Genomic DNA, 15,547 nt, shown 5'->3' on the forward strand with positions numbered 1-15,547 from the left:
ACCCAAAGACAAACAGAGAATTTTGAAAGCAGCAAATGAGAAGTGACTTGTTATATTCAAGGGATCTTCAATAAGATTAACAACCAATTTCTCCTCTAGAAACATGGAGGCCAGAAGGCATTGAGGTGACATAACATCCTGAATTAAGAAAACCAACTACCAATCAAGAATTTTATATCACTTCCTTGCCCTTGTGAGGTATGGGAATCAGAAGGGCTGGGCCCACAGCTCTACCTTTGGCGTGTCTAATGACGGGAGGGCAGGGGTAGTAGCTTGCAGATGGACCTGGTAGTCTGCCAGCAAGCAGCCATGAAGGTGCCCTGGGGGATCATCAACATGAAGATGGGCTGGTTCACCTCTTCCCAGCAGCCTGAGGAGGTGGAGGTGGAAGAGTTGAGCCTGTTGCTAAGCAACAAACTCCACAGACAGAGATCCCCAGGTGTTTCCTTTGGTTTCTCAGTGTTTAATTTGGTAAAAGCCATCATGGGCGTGGCATCCTTGGCTTAGCTTATGTATGGCTCATACCGATATCCTTGGATTTAGTTTCTTGTTGCTGGTAATTGCTCTCCTGGCTTCATTCTTAGTTTATCTCCTGCTTAGTATGTGTACTCAGACAACTGTGACATCTTATGAAGATCTTGGACTCTTTGCATTTGGATCAGGTGGTGGTGGCAGGCACCATAATAATTCAAAATATTGGACCTATGTCACTTTATCTTTTCATTATTAAAACACAGCTTCCTACTGCTATTTCAGAATTTTTGTCTGACGACTATAGTGGATCTTGGTATCTTGATGGATAAGTGCAACTAATAACCATTTGTGTTTTCATTGTGTTCCTTCTTGCACTTCCTAACATAGCCTTTCTTGGGTGCATAAGTAGTTAATCATTTTTCTTTATGGTGTTCTTTTCTCTTGTGATAATAATTTTAGAAATGGTCTATCCCTTATCCTCTGACATTAAATTGTATAGAGCAATACTTCCAGATTTCAAATGCTGCAGAAGTAAAGCAAAGCTCTCTCATTTCTCCAAAGAGAGTGTTTATGCCGTACCACCCATGGCCTTTTCATTTCTCTGCCATACTTCAAGATTGCCCATATACTGTGGACTTCAAAGCCCTTCAAAGAAAAGAATGTAGAATGTAACCAATACAGCAAAATCGCTTTACTTTTTCTCATGTATTTTATACCTATACTCTTTGGGTACGTTTTTCAATTACAAAGTGGCATCTGATATAAGATTATAATAAATACTTGCCACATGATGTTCTCATGATTTGAAGTTATGCATACTGTTTGCTGTACTTTTGACAGTCCCTTTAATCCATTTCCCTTCAAGAAAAGCTTTAATGATGATGTTTTTCTCCAGTTTTCCATTCTCATGAATTCACCATTTTTTTTATTACTCTAGCACTCAGTACAATCATTGTTTTACTTGCAATATTTGTTCCGGACATTAGGAATGTGTTTGGTGTAGTTGGTTCCAGTACATCAACATGTTTGATTTTTTTTTTTTATATTCACAGGACTATTTTATCTTAAAATCAGTGGAGAGATTTTTCTCTCATGGAAAAAGCTTGGGGCTTCTGTTTTTCTCATCTTTGAATTTGGTTTGGAATTTTAGTTTAGCACTTATCATTTTTAATTGGATTAACATACAAAAGATATATTTTCCTATTTATTAAGAAGAATAATCTCCATATGCAAAAAGGAATAAGTATGGAAAGCACCTTGGAGGAATCCTCTTTATATGGGTTAACATTTTTGTAAACATTATTAACAGAAAAGTGGAACAAAACCAGAGCAGGTAGGGGAAAGTGGGCTCTTAGCAGTTTTAAGAAACGAACTCAAAATATAACAACAACAACAACAACAACAAAAAGAGTTTTGGTAAAATAATCTTTCCAGAATGGAGGAGAAATTAATTGACATTTCCAGACAAAGAGTAGCTGGAAATTCATGACTAGAATAAATGGACTCCCAGCTCTAGAATAAATGTTAAAGGGAGTCTTTCAGGCTTAAATGAAATGAAAGTAGACTATAGATTAGATGGACAGTAGACTATAGATTGAAGCCATAAGAAAAAAATAAAGAACACTGGTAAAGGTAACTACACAGGTAAATGTAAAATCCAATATTATTTCTCTTTTTTTATGGCTTGTAATTTCTCTTTTTCCTACATGATTTAATAGGCAAATTCATAAAACAATGATTGTAAGTCTACATTAATGGATGTACAACATATAAGGATGCAATCTGGAACAATAACAATACAGGGTGGGGCAAAAGTAGGTTTACACTCTTTCATTTGGAAAATAATACAGTAATCCTATATAATAAAAGTGTAATATGCAAATCAACTGAATGGTGGAACAACCAGTTGCGGGGGGGAACGGGGCCGGTGAGCAGGCAGGGCCAGGACAGCCAAGGCGCATGCCAACGGGCAGAGGGAGGGGACAGTGATGGGAATCAGGCGGTGGTGACCAAAAGTGGTGGAAGGGTGATGGGGGGGCAGGGCTGGCTGTTCATTGGCCTGCACTGTCCCCTGATAGGCCTGTCTGGTTGCCTCCTGCAGAGGGAGGCCAGACTGTGGCATAAGCCATCAGTAGGAAATCCTCTGAGGGCTCCCGGACTGTGAGAAGGTGCAGGCCCAGCTGAGGGGACCCCCGCCCCCCAAGTGCACAAATTTTCATGCACCGGGCCTCTAGTTAATAAATAATAATACAAAAATAAACTCTGTGTTTTGCGTACTCACAACTGTAAACCTACTTTTGCTAACCCCTGTATAAAGAGGGAGAGAGAGTGTTTGTATATTATTGAAACTATGTTGGTATTTTTCAAACTAGGTTGTTATAAGTTTAATAGTTTAGTTGTAATCCCCCAGGGACCACTAAGACGATAACTAAAAAAAAAATAGGAAAACGAAGAAGAGGGAATCAAAATGGTACACTACAAAAATCAATCAGTACCAAAACACTCCAGTTTTTCAGAGTACCCATAATGGTTTTTATTTGTGGGTTCTCACACTCTGCCTGTGTGAGAGGAGTCAGTAACATACTGTGCCCTTTGACAGCTTGGAACACTTAGCTGTGAGGTGATGCTTTGAGTCGTTTTACCAAGCCTAGTGAAAGCGCTGGGTTAAAGACAGAGCATGAAAGAAATGAAGAAAGCACTGGACTAGAAGACAGTCGAAGTGAGTTCTAGCTGCCTGGGTTCTGTGCTGCTAACCAGCCATATGACCTTGGACAGATCTGTTTTCTTCTCTGTAAAGGGAGGACGTGGAACTAGATCATCACAAAGGTCTTTCCAGCCTGATGATGAGCACTAAGGTTTGCTCACAGTCCCGCTGGATAGGGCCCGCCCTCTGCAATGAGGAGCATGAGGGCTGGAGACATCTTTCCAGTCGTTCCCAGCGCAGATGTGCACTCGCTGAGGCTAATTTTAAAGGGATGAAAGTATCATAGGGCTGGAAGGGACTCTGCGAAATGACTTATGTAAGATCAAGGACATCGGTGGCAATACTGACTTACTGTCTGGGTAGAGTTTCAGAGTTATCTTCAGAGGCAGCACGCCCAGTATCGATTTGAGACTGTGAGTCAGTTTAGGCCAACATTCAGTTCAAGTAAATGAGTGTGAATATGAGGGTCTTCTGTGTGCTGGCCACATACTCAAAGCTTCACACGGAAAAGTACGAGTGAGTCCTGCCCTTGAGGAGCCCACACAGTCCACCTGCCCCAGGGAGGAAACTGGCACGTAGAGAGGTCGGGTTTGTGGGTGAAATCACACAAGGAGCAGCATAGCTGGGCAGGAGCCAGGTCTGATTTCTAGACTAGAAGGTGGCATCAGGATGGATCAGCCCGGGCACAATTGTCCTGGTCCCCAGAAGAAGTGGTTATAAAACTCCTTTTGGAAATAACTCTGGTCTGGTGCACTTGACTATCAATATTTTGTTCGAAACAGTAGCCAGAACATCTCAAGTTGAACTTAACACTTACTTCCTGTTGTTCTATTTAATTGAAAGACACACAGTCCTGCCCTTTTTCACTTCTGGTCAGTGGCATAAGTTCCTCATTCACCACGTTGCAGAACACTTGCCTTCAGCGCCCTGGGGGCAGGATGAGAGGTGGAGGAGGCAGAAGCAGAGCCAGAGACCTGAGCCCTGTGAGATCATCAGGCCCAAGAACTGCACATGTCAGAACGGCAAGGTTTGCAAAGCTTCTCCTTTCTTCATCTGGAGGTGAAGAAACAGGCCTGCTTCCTCTCCAGGGCCTTGGTGAAAACTGAATTGTTAAAAGGACTTGCTTTCTCTTTAACCATCACATTAACTCTTAACTAATTTTCATGGGCTTTGGCAGGGGCATCTATCATAATTTGATACAGTTTTATATGTATTTGAAATCACTTTATGACCCCGATGTCATCAGACTCAGGCCAGAATTGTATGGTCCATAAAGAATTAAGCATAGGCACTAGAGATGACTGAATGGTGGCCCCCAGAGCATCAGATCCTAATCCTTGGAAACCTGTAAATGTTACCTTAATTGGAAAAAGAACCTTTGAAGATGTGACTAAGTTAAAGATCATGAAATGGGGAGGTTATCCTGGATTATCCAGTTGTGCTCCAAATGCCACCAGAAGTATCCAGATAAGAGAGAGGCAGAGGGAGATGACACACACAGAAGGAGAGGCCCTGTGAAGACAGAGGCGGTGACTGGAGTGATGTGGCCACGATCAAAACAATGCCAGCAGCCACTAGAAGTTGGAAGAGGCAAAGAAGAATTCGCCTCTCAGATCTCTGGTGGGAGGACAGTTTGACAAACACTTTAATTTCCACCCAGTGAGGCTAATGTTGAACTTCTGGTCTCCAGAACCCTGAGAGAAGAAATTTCTATAGTTGGAAGCCATCAAGGGTGTGGTTTTTTTTATTATAGTAGCCACAGGAAACTAATATGGGGACAAAAAAAAGGCTTAGGCCTCCCTTGGTAGAGCAGTCTGGCAAAGTCTATGGATGTCTTCTCAGAAAGAGTTTTCAGTCATACAGTAAAATACAAAAAAGATCATGCAGGAGGACAAATGTGTTGAAATACAGTTGGTAGAAGGAAGGTAAGACAACAACTGTGTGCAGCTTTGAGCACATTCATAAAGATGACACATTTCAACCCTAGGCAGGCTAGAGCGGAGTTTGTTTTCAGGAGACACCAGCTCGAAGGCTGCCGTTGCTCAGCCTGAGTCACACTGTATTGTGGGGTGGCCTTCGGTTAAAAAGATTGAGAGCGGAGAAACCAAGATGGCGGTATAGGTAAGCACCTAAACTGCTGCCTCGCACAACAATTTCAAAACTACAACTAAAAGACAGAACGGACACCATCCAGAACCACAGGAAAGCTGGCTGAGTGAAAATTCTACAACTAGAAGGAAGGAGAAAAGCTCACAGAGAATTGGAGGTACGGCAAAGGGTCTTTGTGCACGCAGAGAGGAAGGGCGGCTGAGAGCCTGGCTGACTTTCTCTGGCAGAAGGGGGAAGGAAGCCCCCGATGCACTGAACCCCGGTTCTGACTGCACTGAACCACAGTTCCGGGCGAACCCCTGGGGACCCACGCTCTTACGGGGGGAGTCTGGACTCTTGGGCAGAGACTCGGGAGCTGGGGAAGGCGGAGGACTGAAGGCGCGCGCGTGCCAGTGCACACAAAGGCTGCAGAGGTTGCCACAGGCTTTCCCTAGTGAAAGGGAGTCGGAGGCTCCTGACTGCACTGGGCCCCAGTTCTGACTGCACTGAACCCTGGTTCCAGGCGAGCCCCTGGGGACCCACGCTCTTGTGGGGGGAGTCTGGACTCTCGGGCGGAGACTCGGGAGCCGGGAAGGCAGAGGTCTGAAGGCGCGCACGTGCGCGCAAGGGCAAGGCTGACGGGAAGCCAAGACTGAGACTCCACCCCATCCAAGCTGAGCACAGAGGCTATTGCAATTTGGCAAGTCTAATCCTATAAGGCTGTCTCCAGCACCGAACTTCTCCCAGCATAGACACAGCTGATCCTTACAGCCAACTGGCCTGGAGGTCAATTCTTCCCAGTGATACCAACAACAATAAAGACTTAATTACAACAAGTCTGTACACACAGTCCACAAAGGGGTGCACCAAGAGTGTCCACCTCAGGTTAAGTGGGGAGGCAGACCCACTGGGCCATATTGGAAACCTAGCACACAAATCTACCTTACCAACTCAGGGAAGCAGTGAAAATGTGGCATCAAAGAATCAGATCACAAACGAAAGAAATGGAGGAAAACAAATGACTGGATATAGAATTCAAAACCACGGTTATAAGGCTTTTTAAGAATATCCTAGAAAAGGCCGATAAATATAACGAGACCCTCGAAGATATGAAAAAGGACCAACTAGAAATTAAACATACACTGACTGAAATAAAAAATATTATACAGAGACCCCAAAACAGACAAGAGGAACACAAAAATCAAGTCAAAGAATTGAAATACAAAGAAGCAAAAAACACTCAACCGAAAAAGCAAAAAGCAAAAAAAAAAAATCCAAAAAGTTGAAGATAGTGTAAGAAGACTCTAGGACAACTTCAAGCGTACCAACATCAGAATTCTGGGGGTGCCAGAAGAAGAGAGAGCAAGATACTGAAAACCTATTTGAAGAAATAATGACCGAAAACTCCCCCCACCTGGTGAAAGAAATAGACTTACAAGTCCAGGAAGCGCACAGAACCCCAAACAAAAGGAATCCAAAGAGGACCACACCAAGACACATCATAATTAAAATGCCAAGAGCAAAAGACAAAGAGAATATTAAAAGCAGCAAGAGAAAAACAGTTAGTTACCTACAAGGGAGCACCCATACGACTGTCAGCTGATTTCTCAACAGAAACTATGCAGGCCAGACGGGAGTGGCAAGAAATTTTCAATGTGATGAATAGCAAGAACCTACAACCAAGATTACTCTACCCAGCAAAGCTATCATTCAGAATTGAAGGGCAGATAAAGAGCTTCACAGATAAGAAAAAGCTGAAGGAGTTCATCACCACCAAACCAGTATTATATGAAATGCTGAAAGGTATTCTTAAAGAGGAAGAAGAAAAAAGTAAAGATAAAAATTATGAACAACAAATACATATCTATCAACAAGTGAACCTAAAAATCAAGTGAATTAAAAATCTGAGGAACAGAATAATCTGGTGAATATAATAGAATCAGGGGCATAGAAAGGGAGTGGACTGATAATTCTCAGGGGAAAAGGGGTAGGGGGTGGTTCATGAAGAGACTGGACAAAAATCATACACCTATGGATGAGGACAGTGGGAGGGAGGTAAGGGCAGAAGGTGGGGTGGGAACTGGGTGGAGGGGAGCTATGGGGGGAAAAAGGAGATATAATTGTAATAATCTGAATAAAGATTTATTTAAAAAAAAAGATTGAGAGCATGGGTGGGCTGGTGTGGTGTTGAATACCCATTTGTTTTTGTTTTTGAAATCTATTTCTATTGATTTCAAAGAGAAAGGGAGAAGGGAGAGAGAGAAACATCAATGATGAGAGAGAATCAAAGATCAGCTGCCTCCTGCACACCCCTACTGGGGACTGAGCCCACAACCCGGGCATGTGCCCTGACTGGGAATCGAACCAGGGACCCCCTGGTTCATAGGTCGATGCTCAACCTCTGAGCCACACTGGCTGGGCCCCACTTTTGTTTTGAAGAAGTGATGAAAGTAGAGTGTTCCAAGGTATATACAGTAGCTGTAATGTGATCATGGAAATACATGGTGTTCTTTGTTAACCAAGTCCCAGGGATGGCCAATGCGCTGAGGTTTGTTGCTTATACTTGCAGTCAAAGGAAATGTTGGGTTGTAGTTTATGAACCTCAGGGGGAGGATCCCTGGCTCAGAGGGAGAGGCAGCAGGTGCGCCAGTGCGTATGGGCTGCGGGGCCGGGCAGGCTTTGTAGGGCGGCCACCTGGGTAGGAGCTGGAGCCCTGACTCGGGCACTCGGAGAGGCAGCAGACGCAGGAGCTGCCTGGTGATAAAGCAGGCAGAGTCCATTGGACAGGGTGTCAGGTTGACGATGAAATATGACGGATTAACAGCCAAGGCTGCTGCTGTGACCTGCTTTCAGACACTTCATTTAGAAGTGATCATATTGCTGGATGCTTCCTATAATTTGTGATGATGCTGATTGTGATAAATCATGAGTTTCTGGCAAGTCCCCCCAGCCCTCTCCAATGGCTGAACAGAGAAAATGTGTAATTCTGTGGGAACGTTCACACCACGAGTGAGAGCGAGGATCTGGCTGGAACAACAGAATGCTCAGTCAGTGAACAAAGTAATTAAATCAAGCTAATTAAATCACAATAAAAATAATTTTAATTTAATTAATTTCTCTGCGCTGATTGAACATTATGTTACAACCATGAGGCCTTCTGAACACTAATAGAATTTAGGGGCTGGGGCATCGAAGTTGTGGTCACTGGTGTGGTACGGGGGTTATTGTTGAGGGAATGAAATTAAATACTTGTAACAAGATGCCGAAATGTTGACTGAACCACAAATAGAAAATGGTTTCGGAATTAAGATAATGGGGTCTTTTTCATTTCCCAGTTAGGTTCCTGTACTAACCAGGGTAATAAATGCCAAATTTGGTAATAATTTAAAAGGTCTAGATAAAGTAGATAGCATATGATTGCTTGGCTGTGTTGGAATTGATGGGAAACCTTAGGTAGGATCTCAGCAGTGAGCCGGAGTACTAGGGACATTTATCCATTATAAATAGGGGGCGGGGCATTTACCCCCAGCTCCTCAGGGTAAATAAAGGCTCTAGAAGCATTAGAATCGGAATCCTTTGAGCTCCCCAGTCTAGGGCTAAACAAGTGGCAATGGACTTTTTACAGCAGCATGAAAGATTTAGGTGAGGCAAACAAAAGGACTCTCCATCTGGAACAGATATTAACCAGTAACCAGTTACTTCTTTTTTTCTTAATATGTTTTCAAATTGATTTTTAAGAGAGAAAGGAGAGAAAGAAACACCTATGAGAGAGAACCATTGATCTACTGCCTCCTGCATGCCTCCTGCTGGGGATAGAGCCTGCAGCTGTGGCATGTGTCCTGACTGGGAATCGAACCAGTGACCTCTCGGTGCATGGGATGACACGCAACTAACTGAGCCACACTGGCCAGGGCAATAACCAGTTGCTGCTTGAAAACACAAATCATGGTTCACCTCCCACCACCACCCTTAACCCTAGTGCTAAGCAGAGAGCATTACAATGGCTGGTACTCAAATATTTATTATTAAATTGAATTATTTAGGCTCTCGGGAATTTCTTAGCGCTTGAAAGTTAGGACGAATAATCTCCTTTCTGGGTTGTCCAGACATCATTCAGTTTATAAACAGGAGGATGCTCACAGCGAAAGACCTCTCAAGGTCACCTTCCCAGACTAATTCTGTCATGTAAGCAACACTGGAATTCTGAGTGTGTGCTAGCAGGCGCCCACATAATTACCAACTGTGATTTTAGAGGAGGCCTGTGCTTTGGATCCCAATATTATTTATCATGCACATTATTTTAATTAATATTTTGTATGTGTGCCAACATTTGAACCAGACCTCATTATGGCTGGCCTGGGCACTGCGTTGTTTGTTGCATGGAATTGTTTTCCCAGGAGACAGCTGGTTTCCCTCCGGGGAGGGCAGGGACCAAGGGCCAGCATTTGCAAAAGCTTCTGCTGCCGCAAACGTGTGCAGGTGATTCTTGGTCCTAGAAGGCTCCCGAGCAGGGGCCTGCTTCTCCATCCGCAGGAGGGTGCGTGGGGAGGCCGGGAGGGAGGGCTCTGGGTGCTGAATGAGGTTCCCCAGGGAGAAGAGAGTGGGGATCAGTGTTTGTGATGTCTGAAGGCTGCAGGATCGGGAGTGTTCCCGTGCCTTTGAAGAGGGAGTTGGCACCTTTTCTGTTGTCTGTTGTTATGTAATTGGGCAAACAGACTGAAATCCAGGATAGCAGGTCACCCACAGCTGCAGCTGGCCTGTCGGCTCAGTCCGCACAACACTGAGGCTCCCGCTGCCCCTAACACTCTGCCTGGCCCAGCTGCCCCTGAGGTGAGAACAGGACCTGTCCCAGGAGGAGACTTCTGTCATTCAGGAAAGGAGACCCCTCAGCTAAACCGGAAGTTCAGCCAGTGGTTACCTCCCGCATTCTGCCCCCGCCCCTGGCACTGGCTGGGTGCCTCCCTCTGTCCCTCAGAGGTGAACGCCTATCCTCACCCCATTGCTCTAGAACCTGATTTTAGAAATATGTTATCCGCAATCATGAACTTCCCAGGGTTTGCTGACAAGGATTGCAACCCTAAGATTACAACCCTTTTCCTCACTCTCATAGGGCCACCAGGTCTCGTTCTATTCATACCATCTTTATTACACTTCAAATACTGTCTAACCTTCACGTGAGGTCACATAGGTGCCCAGCAGGGTGCTATGTGCTGGACCTGCACCGTTGCAACTGGTTCTCACAGAAACTCGCGCTGACTTGCAGGAATTTGGTAACTTACTCCAGGTCACAGTTAGGAAGTGGCGAAGCTGCTACTGGCATCTAGGCCCTTCTATTTCCCAAACTCCTCCTCATTACCACCATCCAGGCCCAACAGGAACCTACAATTGAGATAGACTGTGTTTGTGTCTGCTCCTCCCCTTCCCAACACAGAGCTGCCCGGAACACATGGGCTGTGCCCACGCTTCAGACTCCTCCCCAAACCCTTTCTCACCCTGGAAAGCTATTTTATTTATTTATTTTTCAAATATATTTTTATTGATTTCAGAGAGGAAGGGAGAGGGAGAGAGAGATAGAAACACCAACGATGAGAGAGTATCATTGATCGGCTGGCCTCCTGCACACCCCACACTGGGGCTCGAGCCCGCAACCCAGGCATGTGCCCTGACCGGGAATCGAACTGTGACCTCCTGGTTCTTAGATCAACATTCAACCGCGGAGCCACACCGGCTGGGCCTGGAAAACTATTTTATAGAGGGGAGATTTCAGACCCAGTGAGAATGTGAGGACAATTTTTCCTCTCTTACAAAGTAAATTAATTACACACTGTGTGTCTGACTTGGTCCAAGGATTCTGTCACAGGAGGAAATCCCTTTGAAGGGGTTGACTCAGAAACCCGAGGACATCTGGAACACTGGCCTTCAAAGCAGCGCGAGGCCAGGCACTGCGCATGCCCGGCGTCCTCGGTACTCAGCCTGGCTGGACGGTGCGTCTGAGATAAGAGATAGGGGACCTGCGCCAGCCCCAGCCATTGACAGCGCACACTCCCCTCCGGAGAGCTCCTCCTCATCGCCACTGCTCCCCTCTCTTTGATCTCTTTTTCTGTTTTTCTCTGCTCATTTTTTCCTCTTTATTCTCTCCCAATCAACATTGTCCCCATCCTTGTACCAGGCCCTCATTGACCTGTCATCCTGACTGGGCTCCATACTCCAGGGGTCAGGTGGCCTTCCGAATACTCAGAATGACAGAGAATCCAAGAAGAGAAGCTATTTACCGGTTCCGAAATGGCTTGAATTAATGAAATAATGTTTGGGGGCATTTAGATTGAATGGGTGTAATTGTAGGTGGCAAAGTATAATAGTAGCTCATGCAGGGATATCATTTTGTACTATTTTACCTTCAGGTTTTTGTTAATCCAGTGGGTTTGGTGGAATTAGAGGGCTGCTGTGAAGAGGGGGGAAAAAAAAAAAGCTCTAGCAACCTGCTGGCCGGAGAACAGCCTTGTGGAACTAGCAGATATTGGCACGGTTAGCCTTTATGCAGCAGACAATGAGGGCAATCACCAGGGCCTGTCGAAAGAGTATTGAAGTGTCGACACAGGACATTTTTGTTGAAAGTAGTCCTTTTGATTTCCTCTTCCCAGCCTAATGTAATAAAAACAGACATCATGGAACACATTCATCTCCGTTTGATAGGGACTGTTGTGAATCCCTGGCCACGTGTGCAGTCATAGAGGTGATCCACCTGCCGGAAGTGACTGGGATCCAAAGGTTGAGAGCACCTCACCCCATGCTGAGAGGACCGCTGTCCCGAGAGCGGAATAGAGTGAACGCTGCCATTTCTGCTGGGAGAATATTTAGCTTCTCCAACGTTCTGAGTTTCAGCCACAGGTCCATTTTCACTAATTAACAAAACCTTGAGGGGCTGTCTCAAAGGAAGAAGAAAGGAAAACAAAAGTAGAAGAATCTTGAACTTAAGTTTTGCCGAGGGGATGGCCGTTTCTATGGGAACAGAAAGGGAGGCAGGAACCCACTGGAGTCAGAGGCCTGGTTCCTGTCAGTTTCTCCTACTTCCCTTGTTCGCCAAGTCCATACTCCGGCTCTGGAGTTTATGACCTCACTGGGGACCCAGTGCAAAGAAAAGAGCTTCACATAGCTGGAGAATTTAGGAGTTTTCCACCAAACCAGAAGCTCACAGAACTCAGGCTGACTCTGACGTTTGGGAGAATTCAAAGGTACTAAACCTCCTAATTTCTTTGCTTGAAACATTCCCAGTTCGCTGTCACGTGGTGAACATGACTCCCAGTATTTATTTGTGAGGTTGCTAGGGCGCTGTTTTCCATGGACTTGCTAACGTGCCCTGAAAGGAACTGCTTCTTCTCCGTCAATTCTACTCTGCCAGAGGTTTATAGGTGACATGTTGCCGGGTGTTAGAATGAAAACAGGTGTGTAACTGCAGATTGTTGAAAACAGTATATACATATAATTCCTCAGTCTGAACGAAAGCATGACCTGATATTTCTTTGCGATTCAAAAGGCTTAGGTCTCATTGTTCTAATAATTACTGTCAGATTCACTGTATCTCTTCATTCAGCAAACTGTCATTGATTGCTGTGGCGTGCCAGGATTCAGGCCCTGGATCCTAGGAGTTCCCACACAAAAGGCACAGTCTCTGCCCTCAGGCAAGTTATAGTCCAGACGTGTTTCTAAGACAAGGCAGATGGTTACACCAGAGCATGATGAGCACTGTGATCGGAAGATGCCCAGGAGGGGAGCCGCTGACCCAGCATGTATGCCTACACATGTGTGCACACGTGTGTGCTCCTGGTGTTTGCAGGTATATAGTTTTGAAGTAGATTTTCTGGTGAAGATGTCTAAAACAGACGTGAAGGAGAAATGGAAGTTAGACAATGGCAGGAAAGGGGTTCCATTCTAGCTAAGAGGACTAACAAGAGGAGATGGTATTTTAAGAACTATGTAAGTGACTTTGTTAATGAGAGCTACTGTTACCTGGAGTGTAGTGAGGGATGAATCTGGAGAAATTGGCAATGCTCTTGTGTTTCATGCCAAGGGGTTTATTTGAGGAAAGGAAGAAAGGAGAAAGAGAAAGGAAAGGAGAAAGGAAGGGAAGGAGGAAGGAAGGATAACAGGTAGTATTGAAAAAAAGGAAAGAATCTAAGATTTACTTTCTGCTTGTGTCTGGTACTATAAAGCTCTTGTGATTTTCATGAGCCCATTATGTCTTTTAGTGTTTAACCTCTGAACTCAGTTTCTTCATTTATGAAAAAGTGATACCTTTCCAACGTAGGGAAGTTATGAAGGTCAAAGAGATACTGATACAAGGTGCTTAGCACAAGTCCCTGGCACATTCTCAATGTGCAATAAACAGTGGTCATTATTACTGCAATGAGGGTGGAGGTTGGATTGCAAGGGGAGAGGCCTGAAGCAGGACAGAGGCTGTAATGAAGTGAGAGCCAATGGTGCCTGAACTGGAGTAGAGAGATGGCAACTAATGTGAGAGATATTTGGGGGAGCAGAATCAGCAGGACGGGTGACTGAGGATGTGCAGGGGGTGAAGGAACGGAGAGTCAAAATGCCTTCCAGGTTTCTGGCTGGGTGCATGGGGACCCCTCCATTGAGATGACACAGAGGGGGCCACAGACAGTGTCCACAAAGTGCAAGACCATGCTACATCCAAACCCAAGCCAGTCCTTGAGTTATGAAAAAGAGTTATGAATCTTGCTTCTTTGTGTTCTAGCCAAAGCAATAAAATACATTCCCAATACCAATACTGCAATTTAAATTTATTATCTTTGTGCTTTACAGTATCCATAGCAGTAAAATCTACTCCCAAGAGTATCATTACAACTTTCAAGTACTTAAGGAATTCTTTTTGTTTACGTTTTAAAGCCATAGCAATAAAATTTAACACCAACAATACCGCTACAACTTTGTATGCTCTTAAAACTTGCCATAAATGATAATGGTGAGGAGAATGTCAGTAAACGTGCAAATGTTTTTCCAGAAGAGAGCAGCCTTTTTTTTGTTGGTCTCATGCTGAGGCCCAGTTCTTAACAGGGTATTGAGAACACATACACCTTTCCAGTTAGTCAACAGATCTTATTGAGCCTGTCTCCCAAGTATTTCTCAAATTTGACCATTTCTCTCTGTCCACATGGTCCCCGAAGCTGTGTGCTATGCTGTAATCCCGGGAGCTATTGTCCCCCGCCTGGGAAACTAACACAGCATCTCGTCCACGCTCCCACCCTTCAATCAGCTCTCCACATAGCAGCTTAAGTGAAGTTTTCAAAACACAAATTTTACCAGTTTCCAGGACAAGATGGGAGATAGAAAACAAGTTATATGATACTGCAAAGAAGCAGCCAGCCAAATGCAGAATGTGGGACACTGAGCAGGATGAATGACCTGGTGTCTCCCACCAACCAATGGCATCAGAGAGAGAGGAAGACAGGAGGAGACTGTGATGGAACGGAAGAGTGTAAGAACCATCAACTGGAGACCAAGTATGATCGGTGGGCTTTGTGTGGCTCCCGATTCCAACCAGCAACTGTATGCAGACATTTCCGAGACAATCAGGGGCAATCCGACTGTGGCGTGGCTATTAGATGATACAACTTGCTGGTAATTTTGTTGGCATATGTTTATGTTCTTAAAGCAAAGGCTTCATTAGTTGGAGGTGCATTCTTGGGTATTTACAGAGGAAACGACATGGCTTATATTTGTTTTAAAATACCGCAGCCCTCTACTTTCCCAAAGTGGATGGGTGGTGGGGATAGAAGAGAATCAAAATCGCCAAAATGTTGGTCATTGTTGAAGCTGGCGGCGGGGGATGGGGGGTGGGTGGGGGGGGTGGGGAGGGGGGCGGTGGATTTGTGGGGATTCATTATGTCTTCTACTTTTTTTCCTGTCTACTGGGAAATGAGCACAATTCAAAGTAAAAAAAAAAGAAAAAAATCAAGCGAATAGTCCAGAGGAAGTGTTTGTTCTCTTTAATAGTAACGGATTTATTCAACAAACATGCTTTTTCTTCACCCACTTTGTTTGAACATATTTTTGACTGAGCAACTACCTCATGCAAAATGAGTAAGACACAGCCTCTGACCCTCAGAATCTTACCACCTGGTAGGGAAGGAGAGACCTGCATTTGTGAAAAGGTAACTAATACTAATACTTAAACTAATTCTTGTACTAATACTAATACGAGGAGCTAAATCGACAATATGCAAAACAGCCAAAAGCTATCACACAAAAATTCGAGGTAGA

General features: G+C 44.7%; 1 pseudogene across 1 annotated transcript; it reads left to right on the top strand.

Annotated features, from left to right (window-relative positions):
- The first annotated feature begins 279 nt into the window (after positions 1-279).
- LOC308236666 (solute carrier family 38 member 6-like) lies at positions 280-13,526 on the top strand (annotated as a pseudogene). The gene is made up of 2 exons: positions 280-1,498; positions 13,513-13,526. The product of its transcript is annotated as a solute carrier family 38 member 6-like (transcript).
- The last annotated feature ends 2,021 nt before the right edge of the window (positions 13,527-15,547 follow it).

This window comes from Plecotus auritus, assembly GCF_963455305.1.
Source record: "Plecotus auritus genome assembly, chromosome: 11".
In the NCBI taxonomy this organism is placed as follows: domain Eukaryota; kingdom Metazoa; phylum Chordata; class Mammalia; order Chiroptera; family Vespertilionidae; genus Plecotus; species Plecotus auritus.